Genomic DNA, 13,454 nt, shown 5'->3' with positions numbered 1-13,454 from the left:
AAGGTAAAAGTGTAGCCACAAAGAAAAATCTATAATAAAAAGTTCTCTTTTCCTATGCCTTATCATAATAATCTGAATACCAAAAGATAAAGACTTAAGTTAGATTCCCCCCACCCAAAAAAAAGGGATACTCTGTTTTTTGAAACTTCCTAAGAGAACACAAAATTAAAAATACCCCCAAAGAACATTATTTTCAATGACCATATTTAAGCCATTTAAAACCCAAGCTCCATATTTTTAATCAGTGAGTTAGTCATTTCAAACAGATTTTCTTCATTTTGCCTCAAATTAAACTCTGTTGTTAACAACCGATCAAACTATTTATTCTGGATAATCATGTAAATACTAAATAAAGATGGTTATATGGCTTGATGAGGTGATGCCCAAATCACCTACTTGCTGGGTTAGTTATGAATGGAAATGAAATGCATGGAATTACCACATAAAAATATTCTCAAACACGTTATGTTTCCAATCAATTGTTTTATTATCCCCAGTGCCTTAGAGTTTCATGTTATTAATACCAATATATTTTCATCAGTTGAATCAATAAGGCTGTGGTGTAATGAATGTTTCATGCTCAGTCTTGAGGATAATAGAAATACTGACAGACTGAAAAATGACTGGAATTTCCTTCTGCTCTAATCTAAGTCATTATAGTAGCTACAGGGTTGTTATCCAGACAGCTCTTGCATCCCTTCACAGCTCAGTGGCATTTATTGCTTCCTACAACTTCACAGGCTCTCACATGACAGTCACTGCAAGATGGTAGACAAAGCTCAGCTTTTCTGGGGATTGGATGGCTGAGCCCTGACAGAGTCCCTGTAAAGGAGCTCCTTGGCCACAGAAGAAGAAGGCATCTCTCCCTGTCCCGTGGGAAGGAGAAGGCATCGTCTCCTCCTATCTGCAGAGAAATGGAGCTCTTCTCATGGCCTCTTCCTGGGGAAATGGTTCAGAGACAAGTATAGCCAAACACCAGAAAGCCTGTCTGTGTGTTGCTCAGCTGGAGAAACAGAAAACTGCTGTACAATGTAGTGAGTGCCATGATAAGGATTGGAAATGATGTTTCATGAACCCATAGAAAACATACCAAGAGAAAATTTCCCAAAAGATATGAATAATAAATTAACTGACTTATTAAGAATTAGAAGGAGTTAGGCAGAAGAAAAAGAGAAAGGAAAGAACTAGGGAGAGATGAAACTGTGTGAATCATTAATATAGTGGTAGATAAAGCATACAAATTCTCTACACATTTGGATACTAGTTAAGAGTGTGTGGGGGAGAGAAGATATATAGACATATATACATATATATCTACAATGTATATTTAAGAAATATGTGCTTGAAAGGTCATTTTGTACCAACCACATGCCAGGCCTCTGACATCAAACTGTTCATTTATTTAACAAGTAGTTATCAAGAATTTTAGTGGTCATTTTAAATAAGTTAACACACAGAAAAAGCTTAAAGTATAGCTTGACATATAGCAAGTACTCAAGATAATTTAGCTATTATTATTACAGTCAGGAAGTACTAAGGTATTGGGGGTTTAGTAAAAAGGCCCACAAGGGCACCTGACACCACCCCTTCCTGAAAAGTCATAGACCCACTCAAAACATAATAACCAAATATTCCCCTTAAAGCTTATATTTTGGTTAAGACTGCCAGGAAACTCTATTTAGTGCAAAAACCCGAAACTACTGCTGAAACCCAGGATGGAACCAGGGACCTTTAGATTTTCAGTCTAACGCTCTCCCAACTGAGCTATTTCAGCTTGTTCAGGTGACTTCTCCTGAATAACTATAATGGAATAATACTTGTTTTATAATATAAAAACAAATCAATATTCAGAGTCAGCTGGAGGTAGGTATTTAACAAATCTTCAGAGATGATGAGGTAAGATCCCTGTTTACAAGCTAGACGTAATAACTAATTTCACTTTTCTCAGTTCTGTGTTTAACTGCCCTGCAATCTGTTTTTTCCATTTAAAAATAAATCATGGACTTTTTTCATGTCCAAAAAAAAAAAAAAAAAAAAAGAAATATGTGCTTGATAAACAATAAAGCAGAGTAGAGGAATGAGAAGATTGAGGAAGGATATTTCTGACAAAATCATCATGGAAGACAGCTCTGAGGAGGTGGCATTTGAAAAAAAAATTTGAATTAATTGAGGGGATAAAACGTGAATTGGCTTGGGAATATGGAAATGAAATGAAATGCATAGAACTACTACATTAAAATATTTGGTGTGAACAAGGGAAGAAACAAAAAGAAGAAGAAAAGAAGAGAGAAGAATAACAAAAACAACTGGAAAATAAGTAATGAAATGGCTGTAAGTAAATATTCATCAATAATTACATTAAATGTCAGTGGACTAAAATCTCCAATCAAAAGACATAGGGTGGCTGATTGAATAAAATAAAAAGACCCTTTAATATGCTGGTTACAAGAGATACCCTTCAGGGCCAAGACATACAAACTGAAAGTGAGGGGATGGAGAAACATACTTCATGCAAATGGAAGTGACAAGAAAGTGAGGGTAGCAATACTCATATCAGACAAAATAGACTTTAAAAGTCTATAACAAAAGACAAAGAAGGATATAATGGAATGATAAAGGGATCAATACAAGATGTGGATGTTACAATTATTAACATATATGCACCCAATACAGGAACACCTAAACCTATAAAGTAAATATTAACAGACATAAAGGGAGAAATTGACAATAATATAATAACAGTAGGAGACTTCAACACTGCAATTACATCAATGGGTAAATCATCCAGACAGAAAATCAGTAAATCAACAGTGTTCTTAAATGACACAATAAAGCAGTTGGATTTTTTTTTTTTGTGGTACGCGGACCTCTCACTGTTGTGGCCTCTCCCGTTGCGGAGCACAGGCTCCAGACGCACAAGCTTAGTGGCCATGACTCACAGGCCCAGCTGCTCCATGGCATGTGGGATCTTCCTGGACCGGGGCACGAACCCGTGTCCCCTGTATCAGCAGGCGGACTCTCAACCACTGCGCCACCAGAGAAACCCAAGCAGTTGGATTTAATAGATATCTACAGAAATTTCCACCCCCAAAACAGCGAAATACACATTCTTTTAAAGTACATATGGAACATTTTCCAGGATAGAGTGTGTGTGAGGTCACAAAACAAGCCTCAATAAATTTAAGAGGATAGAAATTATATCAAGCATTTTTCCAAACACAATGGTATGAAACTAGAAATCTATTACGGAAAGAGAAATGGGAAAAGTGCAAACATGAGAAGACTAAATAACTTGCTGCTAAACAGCCAATGGGTCAATGAAGAATTCAAAGAGGAAACCAGAAAATACCTCAAGAGAAATGAAAATGGAAACACAACTTTCCAAAATTGATGGGGTGCAGCAAAAGAAGTTATCAGAGGTTTGTTTATAGTGATATAGGCCTTCCTTAAGAAGAAAAAAAAAATCTCAAATAAACAACCTAACATATCATCTACAGAAATTAGAAAAATAAGAACAAACAAAGCCTAGTCAGGAGAAGGAAGGAAATAATAATTTTTTTTTAAAAAAAAGAGAAGAAATGAATGAAATAGAGATTTAAAAAAATAGAAAATATCAAAGAAACAGCTGGTTTGCTTGAAAAGATAAACAGGATGGACAAACCTCCAGCCAGGCTTACCAAGAAGTAAAAAGAGAGGACCAAATTAACAAAATAAAAATGAAAGCGGAAAAATAAAACACAGATACAAAAAAAAAAATACCCATAAGAGAATACTTCAAACAGTTATATGCCAACAAATTGGACAACCTAGAAGAAATGGACAAATTTCTAGAAATATTCAGCCTCCCAAGACTGATTCATGAAGAAACAGACAATCTGAACAGACTGATCACTAGTAGTGAAACTGAATTTTTAATTTAAAAAGCTCCCAGCAAACAAAAGTCCAAGACTTGACTACTTCACAGGGAAATTCTACCACACATATAAAGGAGAGATAATACCTATCCTTCTCAAACTATTCCAAAAAACTGAAGAGAACAGAACACTCCCAAATTCATTCTACAAGGCCACCATTACCTTGATACCAAATCCAGACAAAAACACTACACAAAAAGCGAAAATTACAAGTCAATATCTTTGATGAATATAGATGCAAAAATTCTAAACAAAATATTAGCAAACAAAAACCAAAAATAAATAAAAATGGTCATACACCATAATCAAATTTAATTTATTCCAGGGAGGAAAAAGTGGTTAAATATTTACAAATCAAGCAATGTGATACACCACTTTAACAAAAGGAAGGGTAAAAATTACATGATCATCTCAACAGTTACAGAAAAAAAGCATTTAACAAAATTAAACATCCATTCATGATAAAAAATCTCAACAGGAGATCTTTAAAATGGCAGAGGAGTAAGACATGGAGATCACCTTCCTCCCCACAAATACATGAGAAATACATCTACATATGGAACAACTCTTACAGAACACCTACTGAACGCTGGCAGAAGACCTCAGATCTCCCAAAAGGCAAGAAACTCTCCACATACCTGGGTAGGGCAAAAGAAAAATACAGAGACAAAAGAATAGGGACAGGACCTGCACCTCGGGGAGGGATCTGTGAAGGAGGAAATGTTTCCACACACTAGGAAGCCCTTCACTGGTGGAGACAGGAGGGTGGGGGGGGGGAGCTTTGGAGCCATAGAGGAGAGCACAGCAACAGAGGTGCAGAGGGCAAGGTGGAGAGATTCCCGCACAGAGGATTGGTGCCAACCAGCACTAACCAGCCTGAGAGGCTTCTCTGCTCACCCTCCGGGGCGGGTCGGGGTTAGGAACTGAGGCTCCAGCTTCAGAGGTCAGATCCCAGGGAGACGACTGGGGTTGGCTGCGTGAAAACAGCCTGAAGCCTGAAGAGGGCTAGTGCACTACAACTAGCTGGGAGGGAGTCCAGGAAAAAGTCTTGACCTGCCTAAGAGGTAAGAACCATTGTTTCAGGGTGCATGAGAGAGGGGATTCAGAGCACCACCTAAACGAGCTCCAGAGATGGGAGCGAGTGGTAGCTATCAGCACAGACACCAGAGATAGGCATGAAATGCTAAGGCTGCTGCTGCAGCCACCAAGAATCCTGTGTGCAAGCACAGGTCACTATCCACACCTTCCCTCCTGGGAGCCTGTGCAGCCCGCCACTGCCAGGGTCCCGTGATCCAGGGACAATTTTCCCAGGGGGAACACATGGTGCAACTCAGGCTGTTGCAACATCATGCTGGCCTCTGCCTCTGCAGGCTCACCCTGCATTCCGTACCCCTCCCTCCCACCGGACTGAGAGAGCCACAGCCACCTAATCAGCAGCTACTTTAACCCCATCCTGTCTGAGCAAAGAACAGATGCCCTCAGGTGACCTACATGCAGAGGTGGGGACAAATCAAAAGCTGAACTCCAGGAGCTGTGCGAACAAAGAAGAGAAAGGGAAACATCCCAGCAGCCTCAGGAGCAGTGGATTAAATCTCCACAGCCAACCTGATGTACCCTGAATCTGTGGAATACCTGAATAGTTAACAAATCATCCCAAAATTGAGATGGTGGACTCTGGGAGCAACTGTAGACTTGGGGTTTGCTATCTGCATCTAATTTGTTTCTGGTTTTATGTTTATCTTAGTTTAGTATTTAGAGTTCATTATCATTGTAGGTTAGTATATTGATTTGGTTGCTCTCTTTTTTATATATATATAAATAGATACATATTTTTTTTCCTTTTTCTCTTTTTGTGAGTGGGTATGTGTATGCTTCTTTGGGTGATTTTTGTCTGTAAAGCATTGCTTTTACCATTTATTCTAGGGTTCTCTCTGTCTGTTTTTTTTTCCTTTTTTATTTTATTAACAAATTTTATTTTAATAACAATTTTTTATTTTAATAATTTTATTTTCTTCTTTCTTTCTTTCTTTTTTTGCTCCCTTTTCTTTTGAGTCATTTGGCTGAAAGGGTCTTGGTGCTCCAGCTGGGTGTCAGCCCTGAGCCTCTAGGTTGGAGAGCTGAGCTCAGAACATTGGTCCAAAAGAGACCTTCCTGTTCTACATAATATCAAATGGTGAAAGCTCTCTGAGATCTCCATCTCAGTGCTAAGACCCAGCTCCACTCAATAACCAACAAGCTATAGTGCCGGACACCCTATGCCAAACAACTAGCAAAACAGGAACACAACCCCACCCATTAGAGGAGAGGCTGCCCCAAATCATAATAAGGTCACAGACACCCCAAAACACACCACAGGACATGCTCCTGCCCACAAAAAATAAAAAATCCAGCCTCATCCACAGGAAAACAAGCACCAGTCCCTACATGGGGAAGCCTACACAATGCACTAAACTAACCTTACTCACTGGGGGCAGACACCAAAAATAATGGAAACTACGAACCTGCAGCCTGTGAAAAGGAGACCCCAAACACAGTAAGTTAAGCAAAATGAGAAGACAGAGAAACACACAGCAGAGGAAGGAGCAAGGGAAAAAGCCATCAGACCAAACAACTGAAGAGGAAATAGGCAGTTTACCTGCAAAAGAATTCAGAGCAATGATAGTAAAGATGATCCAAAATCTTGGAAATAGAATGGAGAAAATACAAGAAATGTTTAACAAGGACATAGAAGAACTAAAGACCAAACAAATAATGATGAACAACACAATAAATGAAATTAAAAATTCTTTAGAAGGAATCAATAGCAGAATAACTAAGGCAGAAGAATAGAGAGGTGACCTGGAAGACAAAATAGTGGAAATGACTGCTGCAGAGCTGAATAAAGAAAAAAAATTGAAATATTTGAGGACAGTATCAGAGACATCTGGGAACACATTAAACACACCAACATTCGAATTATAGGGGTCCCAGAAGAAGAAGAGAAAAAGAAAGGGACTGAGAAAATATTTGAAGAGATTATAGTTGAAAAACTCCCTAACATGGGAAAGGAAATAATCACTCAGGTCCAGGAAATGCAGAGAATCCCATACAGCATAAATCCAAGGAGAAACAAGCCAAGACACATATTAATCAAACTATCAAAAATTAAATACAAAGAAAAATATTAAAAGCAGCAAGGGAAAAACAACAAATAGCATGCAAGGGAATCCCCATAAGGTTAACAGCTGATCTTTCAGCAGAAACTCTGCAAGCCAGAAGGGCCTGGCAGGACATACTTAAAGTGATGAAAGGAAAAAACCTACAAGCAGGATTACTCTACCCAGCAAGGATCTCATTCAGATTCAACAGAGAAATTAAAATCTTTACAGACAAGCAAAAGTTAAGAGAATTCAGCACCACCAACCCAGATTTACAATAATTGCTAAAGGAACTTCTCTAGGCAGGAAACACAAGAGAAGGAAGAGACCTACAAAAACAAACCCAAAATAATTAAGAAAATGGTAATAGCAACATGCATATTGATAATTACTTTACATATGGATGGATTAAATGATCCAACCAAAAGACATAAACAGGCTAAATAGATATATAAAAAAGGACCAATATATATGTCTACAAGAGACCTGTCTACAAGAGACCCAATTCAGACCTAGGGACACATACAGACTGAAAGTGAGGGGATGGAAACAGATATCCCATGAAAATGGAAACCAAAAGAGAGCTGGAGTAGCAATACTCATATCAGACAAAATAGACTTTCAAACAAGACTATTACAAGAGACAAAGAAGGACATTGCATAATGATCAAGGGATCAATCCAAGAAGAAGATATAACAATTGTAAATATTTATGCACCCAACATAGGAGCACCTCAAAACATAAGACAAATGCTAACAGCCATAAAAGGGGAAATCGACAGTAACACAATCATAGTAGGGGACTTTAACACCCCACTTTCATCAATGGACAGATCATCCAAATTTAAAAAGAAATAAGGAAACACAAGCTCTAAATGTTATTTTAAACCAATGGACTTAATTGATATTACTAGGACATTCCACCCAAAAACAACAGAATACACTTTCTTCTAAAGTGCTCATGGAATATTCTCCAGGATAGATCATATCTTGAGTCACAAATAAAGCCTTGGTAAATTTAGGAAACTGGAAATCATATCAAGTATCTTTTCCAACCACAATGCTATGAGACTAGATATCAATTACAGGAAAAAATCTGTAAAAAACACAAACATATGGAGGCTAAACAATACATTACTAAATAACCAAGAGATCATTGAAGAAATCAAAGAGGACATCAAAAAATACCTAGAAATAAATGACAATGTAAACACGATGACCCAAAACCTATGGGATGCAGCAAAAACAGTTCTAAGAGGGAAGTTTATAGTAATACAATCCTACCTTAAGAAACAAGAAACATCTCAAATAAACAACATAACCTTACACCTAAAGCAATTAGAGAAAGAACAACAAAAAACCCCCAAAGTTAGCAGAAGGAAAGACATCACAAAGATCAGATCAGAAATAAATGAAAACAAAATGAAGGATATGATAGCAAAGATCAATACAACTAAAAGCTGGTTCCTTAAGAAAAAAAACAAAATTGATAAACCATTAGCCAGACTCATCAAGAAAAAAAGGGAAAAGACTCAAATCAATAGAATTAGAAATTAAGAGGGAGAAGTAAAAACTGACACTGTGGAAATACAAAGGATCATGCGAGATTACTTCAAGCAAGTATATGCCAATAAAATGGACAACCTGGAAGAAATGGACAAATTCTTAGAAAAGCACAACCTTCTGAGACTGAACCAGGAAGAAATAGAAAATATAAACAGGCCAATCACAAGCACTAGAATTGAAATCATGATTAAAAAGTTTCCAACAAACAAAAGCCCAGGACCAGATGGCATCGCAGGCGAATTCTATCAAACATTTATAGAATAGCTAACACCTATCCTTCTCAAACTCTTCCAAAATATAGCAGAGGGAAGAACACTCCCAAACTCATTACAAGGCCACCATCACCCTGAAACAAAAACCAGACAAAGATGTCACAAATAAAGAAAACTACAGGCCAATATCACTGATGAACATATATGTAAAATCCTCAACAAAATAGTAGCAAACAGAATCCAACAGCACATTAATAGGATCATACACCATGGTCAAGTGGGGTTTATCCCAGGAATGCAATGAATCTTCAATATATGTATATCAATCAATATGATAAACCATATTAACAAACTGAAGAAGAAAAAAACAAGATCCTCTCAATAGATGCAGAAAAAGCTTTTGACAAAATTCAACATCCATTTATGATAAAAACCCTCCAGAAAATAGGCATAGAGGGAACTCTCCTCAACATAATAAAGGCCACATATGACAAACCCACAGCCAACATCATTCTCAATGGTAAAAAACTGAAACCATTTCTTTAAGATCAGGAACAAGACAAGGTTGTCTACTCTCAACACTGTTATTCAACATAGTTTTGGAAATTTTACCCACAGCAGTCAGAGAACAGAAAAAATAAACAGATTCCATATCAGACAAGAAGAAGTAAAGTGGTCACTGTTTGCAGATGACATGATACTATACATGGAGAATCCTAAAGATGCTACCAGAAAAGTACTAGAGCTAATCAATTAATTTGGTAAAGCTGCAGGATACAAAATTGAGGCACAGAAATCTCCTGCAGTCCTGTACACGAGTGATGAAAAATCTGAAAGAGAAATTAAGGAAACACTCAGTTACCATTGCAACAAAAAGAATAAAATACCTAGGAATAAAGCTACCTAAGAAGACAAAGGACCTGTATGCAGAAAACTATAAGACACTGATGAAAGAAATTAAAGATGATACAAACAGATGGAGAGATATACCATGTTCTTGGATTGGAAGAATCAACATTGTGGAAATGACTACTACCCAAAGCAATCTACAGATTCAATGCAATCCCTATCAAACTACCACTAGCATTTTTCACAGAAGTAGAACAAAAAATTTCACAACATGTATGGAAACACAAAAGACCCCGAATAGTCAAAGCAATCTTGAGAAAGAAAAACAGAGCTGGAGGAATCAGGCCCCCAGATTTCAGACTATACTATAAAGCTACAGTAATAAAGACAGTATGGTCCTGGCACAAAAACAGAAACATAGATCAATGGAACAGGATAGAAAGCACAGAGATAAACCCATGCACATATGGTCACCTTATTTTTGATAAAGGAGTCAAGAGTATACAATGGAGAAAAGACAGCCTCTTCAATAAGTGGTGCTGTGCAAACTGGACAGCTACATATAAAAGAATGAAATTAGAACACTCCCTAACACCATACAGAAAAATAAACTCAAAATGGATTAAAGACCTAAATGTAAGTCCATATACTATAAAACTCTTAGAGGAAAACATAGGCAGAACACTCTATGTCATAAATCACAGCAAGATCCTTTTGACCCACCTCCTAGAGTAATGGAAATAAAAACAAAAATAAACAAATGGGACCTAATAAAACTTAAAAGCTTTTGCACAGCAAAGGAAAGCATAAACAAGATGAAAAGACAACCTTCAGAATGGGAGAAAATATTTGCAAATGAAGCAACTGACAAAGGATTAATCTCCAAAATTTAAAAGCAGGTCATGTAGTTCAATAACAAAAAAACAAACAACCCAATCCAAAAATGGGCAGAAGCCCTAAATAAACATTTCTCCAAGGAAGATATACAGATTGCCAACAAACACATGAAAGCATGCTCAACATCATTAATCATTAGAGAAATGCAAATCAAATCTACAATGAGGGGGCTTCCCTGGTGACACAGTGGTTGAGAGTCCACCTGCCGATGCAGGGGACACAGGTTCATGCCCCAGTCTGGGAAGATCCCAAATGCCATAGAGTGGCTGGGCCTGTGAGCCATGGCTGCTGAGCCTGCACGTCCAGAGCCTGTGCTCCGCAACGGGAGAGGCCACAACAGTGAGAGGCCCATGTACTGTAAAAAAAAAAAACCAAAAAAAAACAAAAAAAAAAACCCTACAATGATGACTCACAGCAGTCAGAATGGCCATCATCAAAATATCTACAAACAGTAAAAGTTTTAGAGGGTGTGGAGAAAAGGGAACCCTCCTGCACTGTTGGTTGGAATGTAAATTGATACAGCCCTATGGAGAACAGTATGGAGGTTCCTTAAGAAAATAAAAATGGAACTACCATATGACCCAGCAATCCCACTACTGGGCATATACCCTGAGAAAACCATAATTTGAAAAGAGTCATGTACCACAATATTCATTGCAGCTCTATTTACAATAACCAGGACATGGAACCAACCTAAGTGTCCATTGACAGATTAATGGATAAAGAAGATGTAACACATGTATACAATGAAATATTACTCAACCATAAAAAGAAATAAAATTGAGTTATTTGTAGTGCAGTGGATGGACCTAGACTCTGTCATACCAAGTGAAGTAAGTGAGAAAGTGAAAAACAAATGCAGTATGCTAACACATATATATGGAATCTAAAAAAAAAAAAAAAGTTCTGAAGAACCTAGGGGCAGCACAGGAGTAAAGATGCACATGTAGAGAAAAGCCTTGAGGACATGGGGATTGGGAAGGGTAAGCTGCGGTCAAGTAAGAGAGTGGCATGGACATATACACACTACCAAATGTAAAATAGATAACTAGTGGGAAGCAGGTGCATTGCACAGTGAGATTAGCTCAGTGCTTTGTGACCACCTAGAGGGGTGGGATAGGGAGTATAGGAGGGAGACACAAGAGGGAGGAGATATGGGGATATATGTATATGTATACCTGATTCACTTTGTTATAAAGCAGAAACTAACACACCATGGTAAAGCAATTATAGTCCAATGAAGATGTTAAAAAAAAAGAACTCTCATCAAAGTTGGTATAGAGGGAACATATTTCAATATAATAAAGGACATTTATGACAAACTCTTGGTTAACATCATACTCAGTGGTGAAAGCTGAAAGCTTTTCTGCTAAAATCAGGAATAAGACTTGTATGCCCACTCTCACCACTTCTAGTTAACATAGTATTGGAAGTCCTAGCCACAGCAATCAGACAAGAAAAAAATAAAAGGCATCCAAGTGGGAAATGAAGAGGTAAAACTGTCAATATTTGCAGATGACATGATACTATATATAGAAAACCCTTAAATCTCCACAAAAAGCTATTAAAACCAAGAAATGAATTCAGTAAATTTGCAGGATACAAGATTAATATACAGAAATCTCTTCCTTTTGTATACATTAATAATGAACCATCAGAAAGAGAAAAAAAGAAATTTAAAATTGTGTCAAAAAGAATAAAATACCTTGGAATAAAATTAAGCCAGATGATGAAATACTATTTCATTAAAAACTATAAAACATTGATGAAGGAATTTGAAAATGATACAAAGAAATGGAAAGATATGCTGTGTTCTTTGATTGGAAGAATTAATATTGTTAAAATGTCCATGCTACACAAAGTGTACTACAGATGTAATGCAATCCCTATCAAAAGACCCATGACATTTTTCACAAAACTAAAACAAATAACCCTAAAATTCTTATGGAACTACAAAAGACCCTTAGTATCCAGAAGAATCTTGAGCAAGAAGAACAAAACTTGAGGTATCATGCTCCCTGATTTCAAACTATACTACAAAACTACAGTAATCAAAACAGAATGGTATTGGCACAAAATCAGACACATAGATCAATGGAACAGAATAGAGAGCTGAGAAATAAACCTGCACACCTATGGTCAATTAATTTATGACAAAGGAGGCAAGAATATATCAACACAATGGAGAAAAGACAGTCTCTTCAGTAAGTGGTGCTGGGAAAACTGGATGGCTATATGTAAAACAATGAGATTAGAATATTTTCTCACACTAAATACAAAAATAAACTCAAAATGGATTAAAGATCTAAATGTTAAGACCTGAAAAGCTAAGACTCTAGAAGAAAACATAAGCAGAACACTCTTTGACATAAATCATAGCAATATTTGTTGGATCTATCTCCTGGACAAAATAAATAAAAGCAAAAATAAACAAATGGGACCTAATTAAACTTAAAAGCTTTTGCACAACAAATGAAACCACTGAAAAAATGAAAAGACAACCTACTGAGTGGAGAAAATATTTGCAAATGATGTGACCAATAAGGGGGTAATATCCAAAATATATAAATAGCTCATAAAACTGAATATCAAAAAATCAACCCAATTTAAAATATAGGCAGAAGCGCTGAAGAGACGTGTTTTCCAAAGACAAAATGCAGATGGCCAAAAGGCACATGAAAAGATGTTCAATATCTCTAATCATTAGAGAAATGCAAATGAAAACCACAATGAGATATCACCTCACACTTGTCAGAATGGGTACAGGAAGCCTACAAATAACAAATGTTGGCAAGTATGTGGAGAAAAGAGAACCTTTGTATACTGTTGGTGGGAATGTAAATTCTATATATTCACACATGCAATGGAATATTACTCAA

The sequence above is a fragment of the Leucopleurus acutus genome (assembly GCF_964270905.1).
Source record: "Leucopleurus acutus genome assembly, chromosome: 8".
In the NCBI taxonomy this organism is placed as follows: Eukaryota; Metazoa; Chordata; class Mammalia; order Artiodactyla; family Delphinidae; genus Leucopleurus; species Leucopleurus acutus.
Note: the sequence above shows the minus strand (reverse complement) of the source record.